The sequence below is a fragment of the Phalangium opilio genome, unplaced genomic scaffold (assembly GCF_054372755.1).
Source record: "Phalangium opilio isolate 3A_F unplaced genomic scaffold, DU_Popi_V2 ptg000017l_1, whole genome shotgun sequence".
Classification (NCBI taxonomy): Eukaryota; Metazoa; Arthropoda; class Arachnida; order Opiliones; family Phalangiidae; genus Phalangium; species Phalangium opilio.
In genome coordinates, this window is record NW_028324151.1 from 12,360,389 (window position 1) to 12,379,391 (window position 19,003).

A 19,003-nucleotide genomic window follows, 5' to 3' on the forward strand; every position below is an offset into this window, starting at 1 on the left:
CGAACCACCAACCTTTCGGTTAACAGCCGAACGCGATAACCATTGAGCCACGGGAGCTCAGAAATTAAATGGTTGTCAGGTATTGTGAAAAAGTTATGACTTTTCACGCTACATCTGAGACCCCACTACACCTCTCCCGGCTGGGCTCGAACCACCAACCTATTGGTTAACAGCCGAACGCGCTTACCATTGCGCCACGGAAGCCCAAAAATTATATGTTCGTCAGGTATTGTGGAAAAACTCTGACTTTTTACGTTACACTTGAGATCCCTTTACACCGCTCCCGTGTAAGCTCGAACCACCAACCTTTCGGTTAACAGCCGAACGCGCTAACCATTGCGCCACGGAAGCCCAAAAATTAAATGTTCGTCAGACATTGTGGAAAAACTCTGACTTTTTACGTTACATTTGAGATCCCTTAACACCGCTCCCGAGTGGGCTCGAAGAACCAACCTAATGGTTAACAGCCGAACGCGCTAACCATTGAGCCACGGAAGCTTAGAAATTTAATGGTTGTCAAGTATTGTGAAAAAGTTATGACTTTTCACGCTACATCTGAGACCCCACAACACCTCTCCCGAGTGGGCTCGAACCACCAACCCTTCGGTTAACAGCCGAACGCGCTAACCATTGCGCCACGGAAGCCCAAAAATTAAATGGTCGTCAGGTATTGTGGAAAAACTTTGGCTTTTTACGTTACATTTGAGACTTCACAACACCGCTCCCGGGTGGGCTCGAACCAGCAACCTATTGGTTAACAGCCGAACGCGCTAAACATTTAGCCACGGAAGCTTAGAAATTTAATGGTTGTCACGTATTGTGGAAAAGTTTTGACTTTTTACGCTACATCTGAGACCCCACAACACCTCTCCCGGGTGGGCTCGAACCACCAACCTTTCGGTTAACAGCCGAACGCGCTAACCATTGCGCCAAGGAAGCCCAAAAATAAAATGTTCGTCAGGTATTGTGAAAAAAACTCTGACTTTTTACGTTACACTTGAGATCTCTTAACACCGCTCCCGTGTAAGTTCGAACCACCAACCTTTCGGTTAACAGCCGAACGCGCTAACCATTGCGCCACGGAAGCCCAAAAATTAAACATTCGTCAGACATTGTGGAAAAACTCTGACTTTTTACGTTACATTTGAGATCCCTTAACACCGCTCCCGGGTGGGCTCGAACCACGAACCTATTGGTTAACAGCCGAAAGCGCTAACCATTGAGCCACGGAAGCTCAGAAATTAAATGGTTGTCAGGTATTGTGGAAAAGTTATGACTTTTCACGCTACATCTGAGACCCCACAACACCTCTCCCGGGTGGGCTCGTACCACCAACCTTTCGGTTAACAGCTGAACGCGCTAACCATTGCGCCACAGAAGCCCAAAAATTAAATGTTCGTCAGGTATTGTTTAAAACCTCTGACTTTTTACGTTACATTGGAGACCCCATAACACCGCTCCCGGGTGGGCTCGAACCACCAACCTATTGGTTAACAGCCGAACGCGCTAACCATTGAGCCACGGAAGCTTAGAAATTAAATGGTTGTCAGGTATTGTGAAAAAGTTATGACTTTTCACGCTACATCTGAGACCCCACAACACCTCTCCCGGGTGGGCTCGAACCACCAACCTTTCGGTTAACAGCCGAACGCGCTAACCATTGCGCCAAGGAAGCCCAAAAATAAAATTCTAGAGGGCCGGTAGGCCCTTCTAGATAAGATCCCACACCCTCCCGTAATGTTAAATGAAAATTCACAGATTTTCGCCGATTTTCCCATAGGAATAACATGGGGTTTTTGGTGCTCCTGTACATCGAATCATTTAAAAACTACATGCAAATTAGCTTTCGGAATACATTTAAATTAACAAGTAACTATTCAAGGTGTGCCTTTTTCAAGTTTCATCAAATTTAATTAAGTCTAAGTATGTTAATTTAATTAAAAACGTAAGTACCTCAAAAGATTATTCTACAGCAGACGACGCTAATTTGCCATTTCGCCGCCTTGAAACTTTAACTTAATATTTTTCAATAAATATAACACTATATTTATTAAAAACTTCTCTGGTGGGTCTAATTTTCGTTTAATTATGTGTCTCGGTTGAAATTCTATACTTAAGATACCTTTTTAATTTATATTTTAGATGTTAGTTTCGACCAAGGCTTAAGTTGCCTTACTTAGGCCATGGATTTATAATAGAAGCTTACGCTTCATGGATATTTCCCTGTAGCTTTCAGTAAGGCATTTTGATTTTAAACACATTTATGTCACAAAAATTCGCGCGGGTGGGGACTGGGGGGCTGATGACGTAGAAATTGAGGCAAACGTTTTTCTTTAGGCGTGCGTGCGCTCGCGCTATTCAAAATTAGAACTCGATCACGTGAAAAACTTCAAACCCCCACCTCTGAATTTGCCTCAAATTCTACGTCACAAACGCGCGTGCCAGGCTGGTACTATTTCAGACGTGGAATAAATGTTGTGCGCGTTTTAAGGTGAGTGAAATATCCAGGAAGCGTAAGCTTCTATTATAAATCCATGCTTAGGCAGACTATTGAGTGAGTCTATGCAATGGGTGATTGTAAAAGCTGGAAGGATAGATGGATCAGTGTTGGAAATAAGGATATTTTTAAAACTGGACCTGTGGCCTAGGTATTTTAATTAAAATAACTGTCCACGGTGCCAATCACTGTAAACGTACAAGGGCAGTGCACGCAATGTCATGGATAATTGCAATCGTAAAGTGGACTGTAAAAGATACGGCTTTGATAGTTTAAAATCGTGGCAGGTTTGTTTTGAAGTTGACTATAAAGCTCGGGTTCTAAAACGAATTGTGAGACGTATCATATCAGAATTAGTAGAAGTGTAGAACCATTTTTAACCTCGTCCTAGAAGTGAAAAATTTCGCATTTCAGGCAAATATTATTTTATAGTAGATTAATACAAATAAAGACTGAAGGAACAGATATTATATAAAAAGGACTTGGTTTGTCCAAGCCTAAAAAACAAAACGATAAGAGTTTTTTCCAGTTGACTGAAGCGCGGATATTTTATTTTTCTATATAATTTTAAAGACAATCTGTATTTTACTACTCTTTAATTCAATCTCGAGATTTTACTGGTAATGGATTTATTTCCTATAAATTTATTGAAATAAAAAATTACTTAACTCAGATTTTTCATGATAACATTTTACGAAAATGAAATTGTTGTTGAAAAATCTGAGATAAGATATTTTATTTCAATTAATTTATAGGAAATAAATCCATTACCAGTAAAATCTGGAGATTGAATTAAAGAGTAGTAAAATACAGATTGTCTTTAAAATTATATAGAAAAATAAAATATCCGCGCTTCAGTCAACTGGAAAAAACTCTTATCGTTTTGTTTTTTAGGCTTGGACAAACCAAGTCCTTTTTATATAATGTTCGTCAGGTATTGTGAAAAAAACTCTGACTTTTTACGTTACATTTGAGATCCCTTAACACCGCTCCCGGGTGGGCTCGAACCACCAACCTATTGGTTAACAGCCGAACGCGCTAAACATTTAGCCACGGAAGCTTAGAAATTTAATGGTTGTCACGTATTGTGGAAAAGTTTTGACTTTTTACGCTACATCTGAGACCCCACAACACCTCTCCCGGGTGGGCTCGAACCACCAACCTTTCGGTTAACAGCTGAACGCGCTAACCATTGCGTCACGGAAGCCCAAAAATTAAATGTTCGTCAGGTATTGTGGAAAAACTCTGACTTTTTACGTTACATTTGAGATCCCTTAACACCGCTCCCGGGTGGGCTTGAACAACCAACCTGTTGGTTAACAGCCGAACGCGCTAACCATTGAGCCACGGAAGCTCAGAAATTAAATGGTTGTCAGGTATTGTGGAAAAGTTATGACTTTTCACGCTACATCTGAGACCCCACAACACCTCTCCCGGGTGGGCTCGAACCACCAACCTTTCGGTTAACAGCTGAACGCGCTAACCATTGCGCAACGGAAGCCCAAAAATAAAATGTTCGTCAGGTATTGTGGAAAAACTTTTCTTATTACGTTACATTTGAGACTACACAACACCGCTCCCGGGTGCGCTCGAACCACCAACCTTTCGGTTAACAACCGAACGCGCTAACCATTGCGCCACGGAAGCCCAAAAACTAAATGTTCGTCAGGTATTGTGGAAAAACTCTGACTTTTTACGTTACATTTAAGATCCCTTAACACCGCTCCCGGGTGGGCTCGAATCACGAACCTATTGGTTAACAGCCGAACGCGCTAACCATTGAGCCACGGAAGCTTAGAAATTTAATGGTTGTCAAGTATTGTGAAAAAGTTATGACTTTTCACGCTACATCTGAGACCCCACAACACCTCTCCCGAGTGGGCTCGAACCACCAACCCTTCGGTTAACAGCCGAACGCGCTAACCATTGCGCCACGGAAGCCCAAAAATTAAATGGTCGTCAGGTATTGTGGAAAAACTTTGGCTTTTTACGTTACATTTGAGACTTCACAACACCGCTCCCGGGTGGGCTCGAACCAGCAACCTATTGGTTAACAGCCGAACGCGCTAAACATTTAGCCACGGAAGCTTAGAAATTTAATGGTTGTCACGTATTGTGGAAAAGTTTTGACTTTTTACGCTACATCTGAGACCCCACAACACCTCTCCCGGGTGGGCTCGAACCACCAACCTTTCGGTTAACAGCCGAACGCGCTAACCATTGCGCCAAGGAAGCCCAAAAATAAAATGTTCGTCAGGTATTGTGAAAAAAACTCTGACTTTTTACGTTACACTTGAGATCTCTTAACACCGCTCCCGTGTAAGTTCGAACCACCAACCTTTCGGTTAACAGCCGAACGCGCTAACCATTGCGCCACGGAAGCCCAAAAATTAAACATTCGTCAGACATTGTGGAAAAACTCTGACTTTTTACGTTACATTTGAGATCCCTTAACACCGCTCCCGGGTGGGCTCGAACCACGAACCTATTGGTTAACAGCCGAAAGCGCTAACCATTGAGCCACGGAAGCTCAGAAATTAAATGGTTGTCAGGTATTGTGGAAAAGTTATGACTTTTCACGCTACATCTGAGACCCCACAACACCTCTCCCGGGTGGGCTCGTACCACCAACCTTTCGGTTAACAGCTGAACGCGCTAACCATTGCGCCACAGAAGCCCAAAAATTAAATGTTCGTCAGGTATTGTTTAAAACCTCTGACTTTTTACGTTACATTGGAGACCCCATAACACCGCTCCCGGGTGGGCTCGAACCACCAACCTATTGGTTAACAGCCGAACGCGCTAACCATTGAGCCACGGAAGCTTAGAAATTAAATGGTTGTCAGGTATTGTGAAAAAGTTATGACTTTTCACGCTACATCTGAGACCCCACAACACCTCTCCCGGGTGGGCTCGAACCACCAACCTTTCGGTTAACAGCCGAACGCGCTAACCATTGCGCCAAGGAAGCCCAAAAATAAAATTCTAGAGGGCCGGTAGGCCCTTCTAGATAAGATCCCACACCCTCCCGTAATGTTAAATGAAAATTCACAGATTTTCGCCGATTTTCCCATAGGAATAACATGGGGTTTTTGGTGCTCCTGTACATCGAATCATTTAAAAACTACATGCAAATTAGCTTTCGGAATACATTTAAATTAACAAGTAACTATTCAAGGTGTGCCTTTTTCAAGTTTCATCAAATTTAATTAAGTCTAAGTATGTTAATTTAATTAAAAACGTAAGTACCTCAAAAGATTATTCTACAGCAGACGACGCTAATTTGCCATTTCGCCGCCTTGAAACTTTAACTTAATATTTTTCAATAAATATAACACTATATTTATTAAAAACTTCTCTGGTGGGTCTAATTTTCGTTTAATTATGTGTCTCGGTTGAAATTCTATACTTAAGATACCTTTTTAATTTATATTTTAGATGTTAGTTTTGACCAAGGCTTAAGTTGCCTTACTTAGGCCATGGATTTATAATAGAAGCTTACGCTTCATGGATATTTCCCTGTAGCTTTCAGTAAGGCATTTTGATTTTAAACACATTTATGTCACAAAAATTCGCGCGGGTGGGGACTGGGGGGCTGATGACGTAGAAATTGAGGCAAACGTTTTTCTTTAGGCGTGCGTGCGCTCGCGCTATTCAAAATTAGAACTCGATCACGTGAAAAACTTCAAACCCCCACCTCTGAATTTGCCTCAAATTCTACGTCACAAACGCGCGTGCCAGGCTGGTACTATTTCAGACGTGGAATAAATGTTGTGCGCGTTTTAAGGTGAGTGAAATATCCAGGAAGCGTAAGCTTCTATTATAAATCCATGCTTAGGCAGACTATTGAGTGAGTCTATGCAATGGGTGATTGTAAAAGCTGGAAGGATAGATGGATCAGTGTTGGAAATAAGGATATTTTTAAAACTGGACCTGTGGCCTAGGTATTTTAATTAAAATAACTGTCCACGGTGCCAATCACTGTAAACGTACAAGGGCAGTGCACGCAATGTCATGGATAATTGCAATCGTAAAGTGGACTGTAAAAGATACGGCTTTGATAGTTTAAAATCGTGGCAGGTTTGTTTTGAAGTTGACTATAAAGCTCGGGTTCTAAAACGAATTGTGAGACGTATCATATCAGAATTAGTAGAAGTGTAGAACCATTTTTAACCTCGTCCTAGAAGTGAAAAATTTCGCATTTCAGGCAAATATTATTTTATAGTAGATTAATACAAATAAAGACTGAAGGAACAGATATTATATAAAAAGGACTTGGTTTGTCCAAGCCTAAAAAACAAAACGATAAGAGTTTTTTCCAGTTGACTGAAGCGCGGATATTTTATTTTTCTATATAATTTTAAAGACAATCTGTATTTTACTACTCTTTAATTCAATCTCGAGATTTTACTGGTAATGGATTTATTTCCTATAAATTTATTGAAATAAAAAATTACTTAACTCAGATTTTTCATGATAACATTTTACGAAAATGAAATTGTTGTTGAAAAATCTGAGATAAGATATTTTATTTCAATTAATTTATAGGAAATAAATCCATTACCAGTAAAATCTGGAGATTGAATTAAAGAGTAGTAAAATACAGATTGTCTTTAAAATTATATAGAAAAATAAAATATCCGCGCTTCAGTCAACTGGAAAAAACTCTTATCGTTTTGTTTTTTAGGCTTGGACAAACCAAGTCCTTTTTATATAATGTTCGTCAGGTATTGTGAAAAAAACTCTGACTTTTTACGTTACATTTGAGATCCCTTAACACCGCTCCCGGGTGGGCTCGAACCACCAACCTATTGGTTAACAGCCGAACGCGCTAAACATTTAGCCACGGAAGCTTAGAAATTTAATGGTTGTCACGTATTGTGGAAAAGTTTTGACTTTTTACGCTACATCTGAGACCCCACAACACCTCTCCCGGGTGGGCTCGAACCACCAACCTTTCGGTTAACAGCTGAACGCGCTAACCATTGCGTCACGGAAGCCCAAAAATTAAATGTTCGTCAGGTATTGTGGAAAAACTCTGACTTTTTACGTTACATTTGAGATCCCTTAACACCGCTCCCGGGTGGGCTTGAACAACCAACCTGTTGGTTAACAGCCGAACGCGCTAATCATTGAGCCACGGAAGCTCAGAAATTAAATGGTTGTCAGGTATTGTGGAAAAGTTATGACTTTTCAAGCTACATCTGAGACCCCACAACACCTCTCCCGGGTGGGCTCGAACCACCAACCTTTCGGTTAACAGCTGAACGCGCTAACTATTGCGTCACGGAAGCCCAAAAATTAAATGTTCGTCAGGTATTGTGGAAAAACTCTGACTTTTTACGTTACATTTGAGATCCCTTAACACCGCTCCCGGGTGGGCTTGAACAACCAACCTGTTGGTTAACAGCCGAACGCGCTAACCATTGAGCCACGGAAGCTCAGAAATTAAATGGTTGTCAGGTATTGTGGAAAAGTTATGACTTTTCACGCTACATCTGAGACCCCACAACACCTCTCCCGGGTGGGCTCGAACCACCAACCTTTCGGTTAACAGCTGAACGCGCTAACCATTGCGCAACGGAAGCCCAAAAATAAAATGTTCGTCAGGTATTGTGGAAAAACTTTTCTTATTACGTTACATTTGAGACTACACAACACCGCTCCCGGGTGCGCTCGAACCACCAACCTTTCGGTTAACAACCGAACGCGCTAACCATTGCGCCACGGAAGCCCAAAAACTAAATGTTCGTCAGGTATTGTGGAAAAACTCTGACTTTTTACGTTACATTTAAGATCCCTTAACACCGCTCCCGGGTGGGCTCGAATCACGAACCTATTGGTTAACAGCCGAAAGCGCTAACCATTGAGCCACGGATGCTCAGAAATTAAATGGTTGTCACGTATTGTGGAAAAGTTATGACTTTTCAAGCTACATCTGAGACCCCACAACACCTCTCCCGGGTGGGCTCGTACCACCACCCTTTCGGTTAACAGCTGAACGCGCTAACCATTGCGCCACGGAAGCCCAAAAATTAAATGTTCGTCAGGTATTGTGGAAAACCTCTGACTTTTTACGTTACATTGGAGACCCCATAACACCGCTCCCGGGTGGGCTCGAACCACCAACCTATTGGTTAACAGCCGAACGCGCTAAACATTTAGCCACGGAAGCTTAGAAATTTAATGGTTGTCACGTATTGTGGAAAAGTTTTGACTTTTTACGCTACATCTGAGACCCCACAACACCTCTCCCGGGTGGGCTCGAACCACCAACCTTTCGGTTAACAGCTGAACGCGCTAACCATTGCGTCACGGAAGCCCAAAAATTAAATGTTCGTCAGGTATTGTGGAAAAACTTTTCTTATTACGTTACATTTGAGACTACACAACACCGCTCCCTGGTGCGCTCGAACCACTAACCTTTCGGTTAACAACCGAACGCGCTAACCATTGCGCCACGGAAGCCCAAAAACTAAATGTTCGTCAGGTATTGTGGAAAAACTCTGACTTTTTACGTTACATTTAAGATCCCTTAACACCGCTCCCGGGTGGGCTCGAATCACGAACCTATTGGTTAACAGCCGAAAGCGCTAACCATTGAACCACGGATGCTCAGAAATTAAATGGTTGTCACGTATTGTGGAAAAGTTATGACTTTTCAAGCTACATCTGAGACCCCACAACACCTCTCCCGGGTGGGCTCGTACCACCAACCTTTCGGTTAACAGCTGAACGCGCTAACCATTGCGCCACGGAAGCCCAAAAATTAAATGTTCGTCAGGTATTGTGGAAAACCTCTGACTTTTTACGTTACATTGGAGACCCCAAAACACCGCTCCCGGGTGGGCTCGAACCACCAACCTATTGGTTAACAGCCGAACGCGCTAACCATTGAGCCACGGAAGCTTAGAAAATAAATGGTTGTCAGGTATTGTGAAAAAGTTATGACTTTTCACGCTACATCTGAGACCCCACAACACCTCTCCCGGGTGGGCTCGAACCACCAACCTTTCGGTTAACAGCCGAACGCGCTAACCATTGCGCCAAGGAAGCCCAAAAATAAAATGTTCGTCAGGTATTGTGAAAAAAACTCTGACTTTTTACGTTACATTTGAGATCCCTTAACACCGCTCCCGGGTGGGCTCGAACCACCAACCTATTGGTTAACAGCCGAACGCGCTTAACATTTAGCCACGGAAGCTTAGAAATTTTATGGTTGTCACGTATTGTGGAAAAGTTTTGACTTTTTACGCTACATCTGAGACCCCACAACACCTCTCCCGGGTGGGCTCGAACCACCAACCTTTCGGTGAACAGCTGAACGCGCTAACCATTGCGTCACGGAAGCCCAAAAATTAAATGTTCGTCAGGTATTGTGGAAAAACTCTGACTTTTTACGTTACATTTGAGATCCCTTAACACCGCTCCCGGGTGGGCTTGAACAACCAACCTGTTGGTTAACAGCCGAACGCGCTAACCATTGAGCCACGGAAGCTCAGAAATTAAATGGTTGTCAGGTATTGTGGAAAAGTTATGACTTTTCACGCTACATCTGAGACCCCACAACACCTCTCCCGGGTGGGCTCGAACCACCAACCTTTCGGTTAACAGCTGAACGCGCTAACCATTGCGCAACGGAAGCCCAAAAATAAAATGTTCGTCAGGTATTGTGGAAAAACTTTTCTTATTACGTTACATTTGAGACTACACAACACCGCTCCCGGGTGCGCTCGAACCACCAACCTTTCGGTTAACAACCGAACGCGCTAACCATTGCGCCACGGAAGCCCAAAAACTAAATGTTCGTCAGGTATTGTGGAAAAACTCTGACTTTTTACGTTACATTTAAGATCCCTTAACACCGCTCCCGGGTGGGCTCGAATCACGAACCTATTGGTTAACAGCCGAAAGCGCTAACCATTGAGCCACGGATGCTCAGAAATTAAATGGTTGTCACGTATTGTGGAAAAGTTATGACTTTTCAAGCTACATCTGAGACCCCACAACACCTCTCCCGGGTGGGCTCGTACCACCACCCTTTCGGTTAACAGCTGAACGCGCTAACCATTGCGCCACGGAAGCCCAAAAATTAAATGTTCGTCAGGTATTGTGGAAAACCTCTGACTTTTTACGTTACATTGGAGACCCCATAACACCGCTCCCGGGTGGGCTCGAACCACCAACCTATTGGTTAACAGCCGAACGCGCTAAACATTTAGCCACGGAAGCTTAGAAATTTAATGGTTGTCACGTATTGTGGAAAAGTTTTGACTTTTTACGCTACATCTGAGACCCCACAACACCTCTCCCGGGTGGGCTCGAACCACCAACCTTTCGGTTAACAGCTGAACGCGCTAACCATTGCGTCACGGAAGCCCAAAAATTAAATGTTCGTCAGGTATTGTGGAAAAACTTTTCTTATTACGTTACATTTGAGACTACACAACACCGCTCCCTGGTGCGCTCGAACCACTAACCTTTCGGTTAACAACCGAACGCGCTAACCATTGCGCCACGGAAGCCCAAAAACTAAATGTTCGTCAGGTATTGTGGAAAAACTCTGACTTTTTACGTTACATTTAAGATCCCTTAACACCGCTCCCGGGTGGGCTCGAATCACGAACCTATTGGTTAACAGCCGAAAGCGCTAACCATTGAACCACGGATGCTCAGAAATTAAATGGTTGTCACGTATTGTGGAAAAGTTATGACTTTTCAAGCTACATCTGAGACCCCACAACACCTCTCCCGGGTGGGCTCGTACCACCAACCTTTCGGTTAACAGCTGAACGCGCTAACCATTGCGCCACGGAAGCCCAAAAATTAAATGTTCGTCAGGTATTGTGGAAAACCTCTGACTTTTTACGTTACATTGGAGACCCCAAAACACCGCTCCCGGGTGGGCTCGAACCACCAACCTATTGGTTAACAGCCGAACGCGCTAACCATTGAGCCACGGAAGCTTAGAAAATAAATGGTTGTCAGGTATTGTGAAAAAGTTATGACTTTTCACGCTACATCTGAGACCCCACAACACCTCTCCCGGGTGGGCTCGAACCACCAACCTTTCGGTTAACAGCCGAACGCGCTAACCATTGCGCCAAGGAAGCCCAAAAATAAAATGTTCGTCAGGTATTGTGAAAAAAACTCTGACTTTTTACGTTACATTTGAGATCCCTTAACACCGCTCCCGGGTGGGCTCGAACCACCAACCTATTGGTTAACAGCCGAACGCGCTTAACATTTAGCCACGGAAGCTTAGAAATTTTATGGTTGTCACGTATTGTGGAAAAGTTTTGACTTTTTACGCTACATCTGAGACCCCACAACACCTCTCCCGGGTGGGCTCGAACCACCAACCTTTCGGTGAACAGCTGAACGCGCTAACCATTGCGTCACGGAAGCCCAAAAATTAAATGTTCGTCAGGTATTGTGGAAAAACTCTGACTTTTTACGTTACATTTGAGATCCCTTAACACCGCTCCCGGGTGGGCTTGAACAACCAACCTGTTGGTTAACAGCCGAACGCGCTAATCATTGAGCCACGGAAGCTCAGAAATTAAATGGTTGTCAGGTATTGTGGAAAAGTTATGACTTTTCAAGCTACATCTGAGACCCCACAACACCTCTCCCGGGTGGGCTCGAACCACCAACCTTTCGGTTAACAGCTGAACGCGCTAACTATTGCGTCACGGAAGCCCAAAAATTAAATGTTCGTCAGGTATTGTGGAAAAACTCTGACTTTTTACGTTACATTTGAGATCCCTTAACACCGCTCCCGGGTGGGCTTGAACAACCAACCTGTTGGTTAACAGCCGAACGCGCTAACCATTGAGCCACGGAAGCTCAGAAATTAAATGGTTGTCAGGTATTGTGGAAAAGTTATGACTTTTCACGCTACATCTGAGACCCCACAACACCTCTCCCGGGTGGGCTCGAACCACCAACCTTTCGGTTAACAGCTGAACGCGCTAACCATTGCGCAACGGAAGCCCAAAAATAAAATGTTCGTCAGGTATTGTGGAAAAACTTTTCTTATTACGTTACATTTGAGACTACACAACACCGCTCCCGGGTGCGCTCGAACCACCAACCTTTCGGTTAACAACCGAACGCGCTAACCATTGCGCCACGGAAGCCCAAAAACTAAATGTTCGTCAGGTATTGTGGAAAAACTCTGACTTTTTACGTTACATTTAAGATCCCTTAACACCGCTCCCGGGTGGGCTCGAATCACGAACCTATTGGTTAACAGCCGAAAGCGCTAACCATTGAGCCACGGATGCTCAGAAATTAAATGGTTGTCACGTATTGTGGAAAAGTTATGACTTTTCAAGCTACATCTGAGACCCCACAACACCTCTCCCGGGTGGGCTCGTACCACCACCCTTTCGGTTAACAGCTGAACGCGCTAACCATTGCGCCACGGAAGCCCAAAAATTAAATGTTCGTCAGGTATTGTGGAAAACCTCTGACTTTTTACGTTACATTGGAGACCCCATAACACCGCTCCCGGGTGGGCTCGAACCACCAACCTATTGGTTAACAGCCGAACGCGCTAACCATTGAGCCACGGAAGCTTAGAAATTAAATGGTTGTCAGGTATTTTGAAAAAGTTATGACTTTTCACGCTACATCTGAGACCCCACAACACCTCTCCCGGGTGGGCTCGAACCACCAACCTTTCGGTTAACAGCCGAACGCGCTAACCATTGCGCCAAGGAAGCCCAAAAATAAAATGTTCGTCAGGTATTGTGAAAAACGTTTCTTTTTACGTTACATTTGAGACTACACAACACCGCTCCCGGGTGCGCTCGAACCACCAACCTTTCGGTTAACAACCGAACGCGCTAACCATTGCGCCACGGAAGCCCAAAAACTAAATGTTCGTCAGGTATTGTGGAAAAACTCTGACTTTTTACGTTACATTTAAGATCCCTTAACACCGCTCCCGGGTGGGCTCGAACCACGAACCTATTGGTTAACAGCCGAAAGCGCTAACCATTGAGCCACGGATGCTCAGAAATTAAATGGTTGTCACGTATTGTGGAAAAGTTATGACTTTTCAAGCTTTATCTGAGACCCCACAACACCTCTCCCGGGTGGGCTCGTACCACCAACCTTTCGGTTAACAGCTGAACGCGCTAACCATTGCGCCACGGAAGCCCAAAAATTAAATGGTTGTCAGGTATTGTGAAAAAGTTATGACTTTTCACGCTACATCTGAGACCCCACAACACCTCTCCCGGGTGGGCTCGAACCACCAACCTTTCGGTTAACAGCCGAACGCGCTAACCATTGCGCCAAGGAAGCCCAAAAATAAAATGTTCGTCTGGTATTGTGAAAAAAACTCTGACTTTTTACGTTACATTTGAGATCCCTTAACACCGCTCCCGGGTGGGCTCGAACCACCAACCTATTGGTTAACAGCCGAACGCGCTAAACATTTAGCCACGGAAGCTTAGAAATTTAATGGTTGTCACGTATTGTGGAAAAGTTATGACTTTTCAAGCTACATCTGAGACCCCACAACACCTCTCCCGGGTGGGCTCGTACCACCACCCTTTCGGTTAACAGCTGAACGCGCTAACCATTGCGCCACGGAAGCCCAAAAATTAAATGTTCGTCAGGTATTGTGGAAAACCTCTGACTTTTTACGTTACATTGGAGACCCCATAACACCGCTCCCGGGTGGGCTCGAACCACCAACCTATTGGTTAACAGCCGAACGCGCTAACCATTGAGCCACGGAAGCTTAGAAATTAAATGGTTGTCAGGTATTTTGAAAAAGTTATGACTTTTCACGCTACATCTGAGACCCCACAACACCTCTCCCGGGTGGGCTCGAACCACCAACCTTTCGGTTAACAGCCGAACGCGCTAACCATTGCGCCAAGGAAGCCCAAAAATAAAATGTTCGTCAGGTATTGTGAAAAACGTTTCTTTTTACGTTACATTTGAGACTACACAACACCGCTCCCGGGTGCGCTCGAACCACCAACCTTTCGGTTAACAACCGAACGCGCTAACCATTGCGCCACGGAAGCCCAAAAACTAAATGTTCGTCAGGTATTGTGGAAAAACTCTGACTTTTTACGTTACATTTAAGATCCCTTAACACCGCTCCCGGGTGGGCTCGAACCACGAACCTATTGGTTAACAGCCGAAAGCGCTAACCATTGAGCCACGGATGCTCAGAAATTAAATGGTTGTCACGTATTGTGGAAAAGTTATGACTTTTCAAGCTTTATCTGAGACCCCACAACACCTCTCCCGGGTGGGCTCGTACCACCAACCTTTCGGTTAACAGCTGAACGCGCTAACCATTGCGCCACGGAAGCCCAAAAATTAAATGGTTGTCAGGTATTGTGAAAAAGTTATGACTTTTCACGCTACATCTGAGACCCCACAACACCTCTCCCGGGTGGGCTCGAACCACCAACCTTTCGGTTAACAGCCGAACGCGCTAACCATTGCGCCAAGGAAGCCCAAAAATAAAATGTTCGTCTGGTATTGTGAAAAAAACTCTGACTTTTTACGTTACATTTGAGATCCCTTAACACCGCTCCCGGGTGGGCTCGAACCACCAACCTATTGGTTAACAGCCGAACGCGCTAAACATTTAGCCACGGAAGCTTAGAAATTTAATGGTTGTCACGTATTGTGGAAAAGTTATGACTTTTCAAGCTACATCTGAGACCCCACAACACCTCTCCCGGGTGGGCTCGTACCACCACCCTTTCGGTTAACAGCTGAACGCGCTAACCATTGCGCCACGGAAGCCCAAAAATTAAATGTTCGTCAGGTATTGTGGAAAACCTCTGACTTTTTACGTTACATTGGAGACCCCATAACACCGCTCCCGGGTGGGCTCGAACCACCAACCTATTGGTTAACAGCCGAACGCGCTAACCATTGAGCCACGGAAGCTTAGAAATTAAATGGTTGTCAGGTATTTTGAAAAAGTTATGACTTTTCACGCTACATCTGAGACCCCACAACACCTCTCCCGGGTGGGCTCGAACCACCAACCTTTCGGTTAACAGCCGAACGCGCTAACCATTGCGCCAAGGAAGCCCAAAAATAAAATGTTCGTCAGGTATTGTGAAAAAAACTCTGACTTTTTACGTTACATTTGAGATCCCTTAACACCGCTCCCGGGTGGGCTCGAACCACCAACCTATTGGTTAACAGCCGAACGCGCTTAACATTTAGCCACGGAAGCTTAGAAATTTTATGGTTGTCACGTATTGTGGAAAAGTTTTGACTTTTTACGCTACATCTGAGACCCCACAACACCTCTCCCGGGTGGGCTCGAACCACCAACCTTTCGGTTAACAGCTGAACGCGCTAACCATTGCGTCACGGAAGCCCAAAAATTAAATGTTCGTCAGGTATTGTGGAAAAACTCTGACTTTTTACGTTACATTTGAGATCCCTTAACACCGCTCCCGAGTGGGCTTGAACAACCAACCTGTTGTTTAACAGCCGAACGCGCTAACCATTGAGCCACGGAAGCTCAGAAATTAAATGGTTGTCAGGTATTGTGGAAAAGTTATGACTTTTCACGCTACATCTGAGACCCCACAACACCTCTCCCGGGTGGGCTCGAACCACCAATCTTTCGGTTAACAGCTGAACGCGCTAACCATTGCGCAACGGAAGCCCAAAAATAAAATGTTCGTCAGGTATTGTGGAAAAACTTTTCATATTACGTTACATTTGAGACTACACAACACCGCTCCCGGGTGCGCTCGAACCACCAACCTTTCGGTTAACAACCGAACGCGCTAACCATTGCGCCACGGAAGCCCAAAAACTAAATGTTCGTCAGGTATTGTGGAAAAACTCTGACTTTTTACGTTACATTTAAGATCCCTTAACACCGCTCCCGGGTGGGCTCGAATCACGAACCTATTGGTTAACAGCCGAAAGCGCTAACCATTGAGCCACGGATGCTCAGAAATTAAATGGTTGTCACGTATTGTGGAAAAGTTATGACTTTTCAAGCTACATCTGAGACCCCACAACACCTCTCCCGGGTGGGCTCGTACCACCACCCTTTCGGTTAACAGCTGAACGCGCTAACCATTGCGCCACGGAAGCCCAAAAATTAAATGTTTGTCAGGTATTGTGGAAAACCTCTGACTTTTTACGTTACATTGGAGACCCCATAACACCGCTCCCGGGTGGGCTCGAACCACCAACCTATTGGTTAACAGCCGAACGCGCTAACCATTGAGCCACGGAAGCTTAGAAATTAAATGGTTGTCAGGTATTTTGAAAAAGTTATGACTTTTCACGCTACATCTGAGACCCCACAACACCTCTCCCGGGTGGGCTCGAACCACCAACCTTTCGGTTAACAGCCGAACGCGCTAACCATTGCGCCAAGGAAGCCCAAAAATAAAATGTTCGTCAGGTATTGTGAAAAACGTTTCTTTTTACGTTACATTTGAGACTACACAACACCGCTCCCGGGTGCGCTCGAACCACCAACCTTTCGGTTAACAACCGAACGCGCTAACCATTGCGCCACGGAAGCCCAAAAACTAAATGTTCGTCAGGTATTGTGGAAAAACTCTGACTTTTTACGTTACATTTAAGATCCCTTAACACCGCTCCCGGGTGGGCTCGAACGACGAACCTATTGGTTAACAGCCGAAAGCGCTAACCATTGAGCCACGGATGCTCAGAAATTAAATGGTTGTCACGTATTGTGGAAAAGTTATGACTTTTCAAGCTTTATCTGAGACCCCACAACACCTCTCCCGGGTGGGCTCGTACCACCAACCTTTCGGTTAACAGCTGAACGCGCTAACCATTGCGCCACGGAAGCCCAAAAATTAAATGGTTGTCAGGTATTGTGAAAAAGTTATGACTTTTCACGCTACATCTGAGACCCCACAACACCTCTCCCGGGTGGGCTCGAACCACCAACCTTTCGGTTAACAGCCGAACGCGCTAACCATTGCGCCAAGGAAGCCCAAAAATAAAATGTTCGTCTGGTATTGTGAAAAAAACTCTGACTTTTTACGTTACATTTGAGATCCCTTAACACCGCTCCCGGGTGGGCTCGAACCACCAACCTATTGGTTAACAGCCGAACGCGCTAAACATTTAGCCACGGAAGCTTAGAAATTTAATGGTTGTCACGTATTGTGGAAAAGTTATGACTTTTCAAGCTACATCTGAGACCCCACAACACCTCTCCCGGGTGGGCTCGTACCACCACCCTTTCGGTTAACAGCTGAACGCGCTAACCATTGCGCCACGGAAGCCCAAAAATTAAATGTTCGTCAGGTATTGTGGAAAACCTCTGACTTTTTACGTTACATTGGAGACCCCATAACACCGCTCCCGGGTGGGCTCGAACCACCAACCTATTGGTTAACAGCCGAACGCGCTAACCATTGAGCCACGGAAGCTTAGAAATTAAATGGTTGTCAGGTATTTTGAAAAAGTTATGACTTTTCACGCTACATCTGAGACCCCACAACACCTCTCCCGGGTGGGCTCGAACCACCAACCTTTCGGTTAACAGCCGAACGCGCTAACCATTGCGCCAAGGAAGCCCAAAAATAAAATGTTCGTCAGGTATTGTGAAAAAAACTCTGACTTTTTACGTTACATTTGAGATCCCTTAACACCGCTCCCGGGTGGGCTCGAACCACCAACCTATTGGTTAACAGCCGAACGCGCTTAACATTTAGCCACGGAAGCTTAGAAATTTTATGGTTGTCACGTATTGTGGAAAAGTTTTGACTTTTTACGCTACATCTGAGACCCCACAACACCTCTCCCGGGTGGGCTCGAACCACCAACCTTTCGGTTAACAGCTGAACGCGCTAACCATTGCGTCACGGAAGCCCAAAAATTAAATGTTCGTCAGGTATTGTGGAAAAACTCTGACTTTTTACGCTACATTTGAGATCCCTTAACACCGCTCCCGAGTGGGCTTGAACAACCAACCTGTTGTTTAACAGCCGAACGCGCTAACCATTGAGCCACGGAAGCTCAGAAATTAAATGGTTGTCAGGTATTGTGGAAAAGTTATGACTTTTCACGCTACATCTGAGACCCCACAACACCTCTCCCGGGTGGGCTCGAACCACCAACCTTTCGGTTAACAGCTGAACGCGCTAACCATTGCGCAACGGAAGCCCAAAAATAAAATGTTCGTCAGGTATTGTGGAAAAACTTTTCATATTACGTTACATTTGAGACTACACAACACCGCTCCCGGGTGCGCTCGAACCACCAACCTTTCGGTTAACAACCGAACGCGCTAACCATTGCGCCACGGAAGCCCAAAAACTAAATGTTCGTCAGGTATTGTGGAAAAACTCTGACTTTTTACGTTACATTTAAGATCCCTTAACACCGCTCCCGGGTGGGCTCGAATCACGAACCTATTGGTTAACAGCCGAAAGCGCTAACCATTGAGCCACGGATGCTCAGAAATTAAATGGTTGTCACGTATTGTGGAAAAGTTATGACTTT